This window comes from Sinocyclocheilus grahami, unplaced genomic scaffold (genome assembly GCF_001515645.1).
Source record: "Sinocyclocheilus grahami isolate Dianchi unplaced genomic scaffold, SAMN03320097.WGS_v1.1 scaffold2293.1, whole genome shotgun sequence".
Classification (NCBI taxonomy): Eukaryota; Metazoa; Chordata; class Actinopteri; order Cypriniformes; family Cyprinidae; genus Sinocyclocheilus; species Sinocyclocheilus grahami.
In genome coordinates, this window is record NW_015507472.1 from 34,813 (window position 1) to 43,441 (window position 8,629).

Here is an 8,629-nt window from a genome sequence, read left to right on the forward strand (position 1 = left end):
CACAAAACTCTTTTAAATATATATATATATATATATATATATATATATATATATATATATATATATATATATATACTGTTTATAGCAAGGTTTTTGTAGGCTACGTAAGAGAGGTGCATGCTGTATATGTATATTGAACTGCTTTGGTGTTTGTGACATGATAGCATGTACCTCGGGCACAGTGACACAGCTAGTTTTCAATTCAAAACAGAAAAAAAATTAATAAAAATCTAATTTGCACTGCTGAACTCTGTTGGTCATTTAACATTTCCATAAAACAGTTGTCAAATATTAAATGTTTCGCTACTTCCGTGAGTGTGTGCATAATATTTCTTATAGAAGTTGTCGATATGCTTTATATTAAATTCTTGTGATTAAGCTCTGTTTTTGTAATTGAAGATTGGGTGAAATGTGAATTTCAAAACGCACTTAAAAAAATAGATTAATTAAATTTACAATATATATATATATATTTTTTTTTTTTTTGGTAAGTGGTTGCAATCAATTTATTTTAGCTACATTTGAATAAACAAATTTAGGCTAGTTGTATCGAATACTGTTTACACTGAGAACACACATTTTATACATGAAAAAAAACATTAATCATTTTTCAATATAATTTTTTAAATGTCAAAAATATTGTAGCACATTCATACATTTATCAGTAAATACTTTTGAACTGTACATGAATACAACTCAAATCCTATTAAACTGTGCATGCAAGAACTTCACACTAACAGAGTGGTTTGTTTAGGGATTGTCAGTTAATTTGCATTGTCAGATCATAACGTGCAGAAACACAAGATCTGCTGTACCTTTATAAGAGTTGAGAGGGGAAAAAATAGCCAAGATCGTACCTCCAAATTGAGGCATTTTATGTAGGCTAGTTATATTTGAATTACATTAATAAATGCTTTGGTCCCATTTTCAGATTGATGCAACTAAGAACAAACACTTGCAGTGAGCAGATCGTATGAAGTACCTTTGTTAATGGCACTCTAGAAGCTTGGCAAACAGCCAGGGTCCTGAGATGCAAAACGTAGCACAATGAACACAAGACCAAACAACTAAATTTTCCCAACCAGAGAAATTAAAAAACCCTGTTTACACTGCGTACACATTGATCACGAGATGTTCACACATAAAGTGTCTGATTACAGGATTTCAAACAACAAAGCATGGCAGTAAAAATCCTATGGGTCCGGTTCACTATGAACAAGGGATACAGGAACTGAAGAAATGTCTAACTTGAATGCACTTTGGATAAAAGCATCTGCGAAATGTGTAAATGTAACTAATATAATCTTTTGTGATTCTAATTTTAATTTGAGAAAGCCGCACCACTGCCAGTGAATCAGTTTTATTCAACCACATTTCAGTGCGTAACAGTCTAGTAGCCTAGTTTAGCTCCAGACAGCCCCACATTCTGTTGAACAACCACCAGTTGTTTCAATATGATCTTGATCGATCAAGATCGATCTGCACTATTGAGATCAGATATGCTAAAACATTAGCCACATTTAAATCCAGACTCAAAACTTACCTGCTTAGCTGTACATTTATTGAATGAGCACTGTGCTACGTCCGAACTGATTGCACTGTATTTTATGTATAATCATTTTCTATTTTTAACCGTTTAAAATTCATTTTAGATAAATGTTTTAAATCATTTTAAATTATTTGTTTTATTGTTGTGATTATTTTTTTTATGAATATTTTACTTCCTTTTATGTAAAGCACTTTGAATTACCATTGTGTATGAAATGTGCTATATAAATAAACTTGCCTTGCCTTGAGCGCCCTCTGGTGCGCTAAAACATTAAGTGCATATATCACATTTTCCTCCCCACTTAGTGTTGTTGTATTCATTTCAGAAACAATGTTACATACACTTAACATGAACAAACTGTGTATCTCTCTCTCTCTCGCTCTCTTTTATAAATGTCCATCATATACATAGATATGCCCACAACATAACACAATGATTCACCTGTATAATGCAACACTTATAGTAATACCAAAATATAGAACAACTGTGATGAAACACCAGCATTGTTCAATGAACTGTGTTTGTTCTTTTAAATTAAATGCAGCACCATGACTGTCAACATGCAAACAATGGAATTGGCTTATACCATCAAGGTAAGCGCTAAGGGCTAAACCTTACTGGAGGCTTGATGGTACATTCAGGATATCGCTAAGTCTCTTTGTGTGGAGTGTGTAACACCACCTCAGTGTCCCTTGTGGCTGAATCTCCAATTGTGATAATCCTGTTGGAATTGGATCAAGACTAGGACGTGATGTCTCTCCAGACATTGGATGTTCACACAGATTTGCCAGATTCCCCTCATGGACATCAATGGTCTCTGGACCAATCTCATCTCCATTGTCGCAGTCATTCTGATGTGCCAAGATCTAAACAACATGATGTGTCCAGTGAACTGAAAGTCCCACATCGACAATGTAAGATACTGGACCTGTCTTTGCTGACACCACACGGGGCATCCACTTCTTTCCTCGACGGTAATCACTAACTAATACCTTGTCACCCACTGCAAATATTCTTTCTTTATCATGAACTTGACGTCACTGGCAAAGTTTGCCTTGAGCTTTTTCAACCACAGAGGCCACATTCGGCTTCAGCAAATCAAAGCGAGATCGCAACCTACAATGTAGGAACAACAGGGCAGGTGATTACTTTATGGTGTCATGTGGTGTGTTTCGGTACGCCAGTAGAAAGGTGTCCAACCTTTGTTTAATGGAAATTGATCCTTTCGAGCAAATAATGCCCACTTTACTGTCTGAACCATGCATTCCGCCAAACCATTTGTAGCTGGGTGAAAAGGTGCAGAATGTCTGTGCGTCACTCCGTTGGCCTTGAGAAATGTCTGAAACTCCTCGGAGGTGAACTGAGGTCCGTTATCACTAACCAGCACTTCCTGGAGTCCATAACGACTAAACAGTGTCCTCAGCACCTGAATGGTTTTGGTAGATGTAGTTGAATCCATCACACAAACCTCGGGCCATTAAAATATGGAGTGAGCATCTACTACTACCAGATACATGTGTCCTTCAAATGGACCTGCAAAGTCCACATGTATGCGTTACCAAGGTGACTGGCCATTTCCCCGGGTTTAAGGGTGAGGGGCCAGGAGCTTTTTGTGTCTGCTGGCATGTCTGACAGGTTTTTGCCAACTGTTCGACTTGAACGTCAATACCAGGCCACCAGACATAAATACGTGCAACCGCCTTCATCCTAATGACACCCGGATGTCCAGTATGTAATTCTGCCAGTACCCTGGATCTCAGCTTTAGAGGGATGACCACTCTCCAACCCCACATGAGGAAATCCAGCTGTGTAGTCAATTCATCCTTCCTGTACACATATGGGACAAGCACATTATTTGCATCCATGACGTGTGGGAAACGCCCAGTTACCACCATCTCCATTACTTGTGACAGAATGGGGTCAGCCCTTGTCTCTTTACAGACGTCTGTGCATAGTACTGGTAGAGCATCCAGCTGTTTTACTTGAAGTAACTCCACGGTTTCCAGCTTAACTTGAGGTGCAGTTGGCAGAGGTAATCGTGATAACCCATCTGCATTGCATTGCACCCTCTCTATACTGGATATTGTAGTCATAAGCTGCCAACAACAAAGCCCAGCGCTGCAACCGAGCAGCAGCCATGGATGGAATGGCTTTTGTTGGACTGAAGATGGTTGTCAATGGACGGTGGTCTGTAAACAATGTAAACTTCCGGCCGTACAGATATTGGTAAAATGTTTGTATTCCAAAAACAATACCAAGTGTCTCTCTTTCAATTTGAGCTAGCATTGAAGAGCATTGAGTGGGGCTAACACTGATGCCAGATTAAGGATGAATAGACTGTAATAATTTAAAAGTCCCAGAAATGAACAAAGTTGGGCATATCCTTTGGTGCAGGTGCATCCACGATTGCACTGACCTTTTCCGGTGACTTATGAAGACCCTGAGCATCAATGATATGCCCTTAGTACTCCAGCGAATCGTTAAAGAATTCATACTTCTCACACTGGACACACAGCCCAAATTCATCCAGACGACTGAGGACTGTGTCCACATTTTTTAGATGTTGCTCATCATCTGACCCAGTCACTAATATATCATCTAGGTATCAGAGTGCACGTTCGGGAAGCCTTGTAGAATTTGATCCATTGCCCTTTGAAAAATTGCAGCAGCCAATGCGATCCCAAATGGTAACCGATTGTAACAGAACAGCCCCTTTGACGTGATAATTGTGAGGCACTTATGTGAGCGTTCCACCACGGAAACTTGTAGGTATGCATTTGAGCTATCCAATTTGGTGAAGCGTTGGCCCCCTGCTAATGATGCAAATACATCCTCCATTCGTGGAATCGGGTAACGCTCAACACAAAGGGCAGGATTCACTGTTACCTTAAAATCTCAACAAATCCTCTAATCCTCGTTCCTTTTTACAACTAGAATGATTGGCGTAGCCAAATCGCTGCATGTCACAGGGGAGATGACCCCCAGCTCCAATAGACGAATTATTTCAGCCTCAACTTTTGGCTTCAAAGCATAGGGGACATTGCGTGCCTGGCAAAATCGTGGCTTTGATACCTTTTAACAAGCCCAATCCTTTCCATTTTTGTGTTTTGATAGCACAAAAATGGAAGTCGGGGAAGTCGTGGCCTAATGGTTAGAGAGTCGGACTCATAACACCAAAGGTTGCGGGTTCAAGTCTCGTACCAGCAGGGATTGTAGGTGGGGGGAGTGAATGTACAGCGCTCTCTTCCACCTTCAATACCACGACTGAGGTGCCCTTGAGCAAGGCACTGAACCCCCAACTGCTCCCCGGGCGCTGCAGCATAAATGGCTGCCCACTGCTCTGGGTGTGTGTTCACGGTGTGTGTGTTCACTTTGGATGGGTTAAATGCAGAGCACTAATTCCGAGTATGGGTCACCATACTTGGCCACATGTCATGTCACGTCACTGTCTCAGGTGCGTCCTTTTTCACACTCTTAATTTCTTGCCAGTATGAGTATGTCAATTTGAGCCACTATGTGAGGAGTGTTCACTCAGCTTTTTCAGAACTGCGACGTACTGTGCTACTGAATCGGTCTCGTGCTGACTGCGGTTATGAAACCTAAATCTTTCTGCAAAAACGATCGGTTTCGGCGAGAAATGTTCTTTCAAAACAGTCACAATGTCATTATATCTTATCTGGGGCGATTAAGCTCCGCAGCAGTCCGTATGTAGATTAACCCATTACACTCAGCAACACCGCGACTTGTTTCTCATCTGCAATGTCATTTGAAGCAACATATTGTTCAAACCTTTCTATGTAGGTAGCCCACTGTTTGGCTGACTCATCAAAGCCATCCATATGACCGATAAACACAGCCATTTTGTCAAGTGTTGTTCCACAAGCTCACTACATACATCCAATCAAATATATTCAGTAGCCAGTCCTTCCCCTTGCAAAAATCAGGCGTTTGAATAGATCATCCTCATCGCCAATATGTTATATCTTATCTGTTTATATAACAGTAAGGATACGCTGAGACGATTGCCTTTTTAACTCTTGTAGTTTACTGAGAACTCTCTAGTCTTCTTCTTTATTAACAATACAACATACACACTGGTGTGATATTGAGTGCCCTCTGGTGCGCTAAAACACCCAATCGATACAATCCTCAATACGAGGAAGTGGGAACGAGTCGGGTTCTGAAAGATTATTAACTTTCCAATTGTCCATACAAAAGCGATATGTGGAGTCTGGCTTGGGTACTAGGAAACATAGAGTGCTCCATGGACATATTTTAATAGATATTCGACCTCAGCCTTCATAATCTCACGCTTTTGTGGATTCACCCCATAAGGATGCTGCTTCACAGGGGAGGCACTTCCCACCTCAATATCATGACACAATGCAGACATTCTACTAGGCACATCTGAAAAAAGAGAGGGAAAAGACTGGATCAGCTTACATATATCCTCATACTGTTTTTCTGATAAATGCACAAGATAGCTGCGTAAATCACCCAAAATACTAGAATTTTTCAGATGAGGAGTAGAATTTAACAATGCCATTGTCTTCTACAACACAAGAGGCAGTTATAGTGACCATGGAGGAGACCAATGGAACATCCACAGATGGAGCAATATTCAGCTCTCTCTCCAGGTATGCCTTGAGCATGTTTACATGGCAAACTCTAGTTTTGCGTCGACGATCAGGGGTTTGAATCACATAATCAGTTTCACTGAACTTTTGCTCTTATGGACCTGAAAATTTTGCTTGCAAAGCAGCACCGGGCACTGGCAAAAGCACAAGAACAGAATGATGAACCTAAGCTACATCACACACTTTATGAAGTCTCTCTCTGAAAGAACTCACATAATCCAAGAGAGACACAGAGGATGGATTTTTCGTCAACAAATGTTCATATAGCAGTTTTAGGGGACCCCTTCCGAACACCAATTCCGCGGGATTAAACCCCATGGACTCCTGAACTGCTTCTCTGGCCGCAAATAATGGTAAAGGCAACCCCTCCACCCAGTCCTTTCCTGTCTGCAAGCAATATTCACAGATAATAGTTTTAAGGGTTTGACGGAACCTTTCTAAGGCTCCCTGTGACTCAGGATGATAAGGACTTGGCACTCTGTGCTCAATTCCTAATTCCTTCAAAACCTGTGTAAAAGTTTTAGAAGTAAAATGAGTTCCTTGATCGCTCTGTATTACTCGCAGTAGACCAAACGTGGTAAAAAACGTAACCAAGACTTTTATTACTGTCTGTGCTTTCAACGAACGCAGAGGAATGGCTTCAGGGAATCTAGTGGCTGCACACATAATTGTTAACACATACTGGTGTCCCTATTTAGACCTGGGCAGCAGACCCACACAATCAACAATGAGTCGCTCAAATGGTTCTTCTTTTACCGGTATGGGATACATAGGGGCAACAGGCACATTCTGATTAGGCTCCGAACACGCACCTATCAGGGCGAGGACAGCGCTCATGAGTGGATGAGCACAGATGATAACCATTAGCCTATCAAGCAAACACACACCGAAAGAGAGAGGAAAAAAAGAGCAAAAATACAAACGCCAGTTTTAAAAGTGAAGGAAAGCGAGGAAAAGAGGGAAAATTCTAACGAACTAAAAACGACAATTCCTTTACTCCGAATTGCCGCTATTTGAAAGTGAAAGTAAAATGCGCATGCAGCTTTTACAAGCTATTTAAAAGCGAAGGAAAGCGAGGAAAAGAGGGAACGCACCCGCGGTGATACCGGTATTACCAGTGTTGTCACACGTCGATTAACCGGTGGGAAAATTTCCTCACCGTCACAACCCAGGAAAAAAGAAACACAACTCACCACAAAGCCAAAAAGTTAACCCAAATTTGAATTTACTTAACTGAAATGTTGCTATCTTTACTTAACAAAGTTGCTATCAAACCAAAAGTGTGTAATCCTTTTCTGTCAAAATGAGCTTTACATGTAAGATCAAACAGTCAGCAATATGAAATAAATAAATAATGGTCACAAATCAATGGAATAGAAAACTCTAAAGCCCAATTTATACTTCTGCATTGAACCTATGCCATAGCTACACAATAGGCTGTGTGTAGCACACATAGCCTTCGGCATAGCCTGACGTGCACCTCTCCAAAAATGTAACAGCACGTCAATTCGATGTGGACCGCAAGCGCTGTGATTGGTCTGCTAGAACCCCTCCCTCTGTATGTATTTGAGTTTTGTGTGTGTTTTTTTGCACTTTAATATACTTTAATGTTACACATACTTATTTAAAATAAACAAAGCAAAGAACAAGTGTCTTATTTATTATACAACATAGCATACATCACTTAATTGTCCACGACAAAAAATGTTGTTCTGCCATGGTACAAGACCTTGTGGAGATTGAAAGAGTGCCATCTTCTCCAGTTCCGTTGTCGTCTCCTTTTTTGTAGTTTTAAATAAATTATCTGTTCTTAGATATTTTTATTTGCCGCCGTCAAGGCTGATGCTCCACCGACAAGCTGCTTCTTCTTCGGCTTTTGCCTTGATGCTGTGGGTTACACCAGCATCATGCCCGCGTGGACACTGCAGACTAGCGGTCTGCATGTGTAATTGCATATCGACGTGGACAACAACACAGGCTGTGCATCGGTTTTCATTTACACTTCTATGGCGTAGAGCAGTGGTCGCCAACCCGTCGATCGCGATCGACTGGTAGATCTTTATCACTGTCCCAGTAGATCCCGAAAAGAAAATAGTAAAATAAGTACAAATGCATTACATTCATGGGGTTATATTAATGTATCACTGAAGGGAACTTAGAAAATCTTTGGAGGGAGTTGAAAATCCATGTTGCCCAGTGACAGCCCCAAAACATTACTGCTCTAGAGGAGATCTGCATGGAGGAATGGGCCAAAATACCAGCAACAGTGTGTGAAAACCTTGTGAAGACTTACAGAAAACGTTTGACCTCTGTCATTGCCAACAAAGGGTATATAACAAAGTATTGAGATGAAATTTTGTTATTGACCAAAGCCTTATTTTCCACCATAATTTGCAAATAAATTCTTTAAAAATCCTACAATGTGAGTTTCTGGATTTTTTTT

At 40.5% G+C, this 8,629-nt stretch overlaps 2 pseudogenes; both read right to left on the minus strand.

Moving 5' to 3' along the window:
* Nucleotides 1-2,163: 2,163 nt before the first annotated feature.
* Nucleotides 2,164-3,414, minus strand: LOC107574629 (uncharacterized protein K02A2.6-like; annotated as a pseudogene).
* A 596-nt stretch (nt 3,415-4,010) lies between these two features.
* Nucleotides 4,011-5,409, minus strand: LOC107574630 (uncharacterized protein K02A2.6-like; annotated as a pseudogene).
* Nucleotides 5,410-8,629: the final 3,220 nt, after the last annotated feature.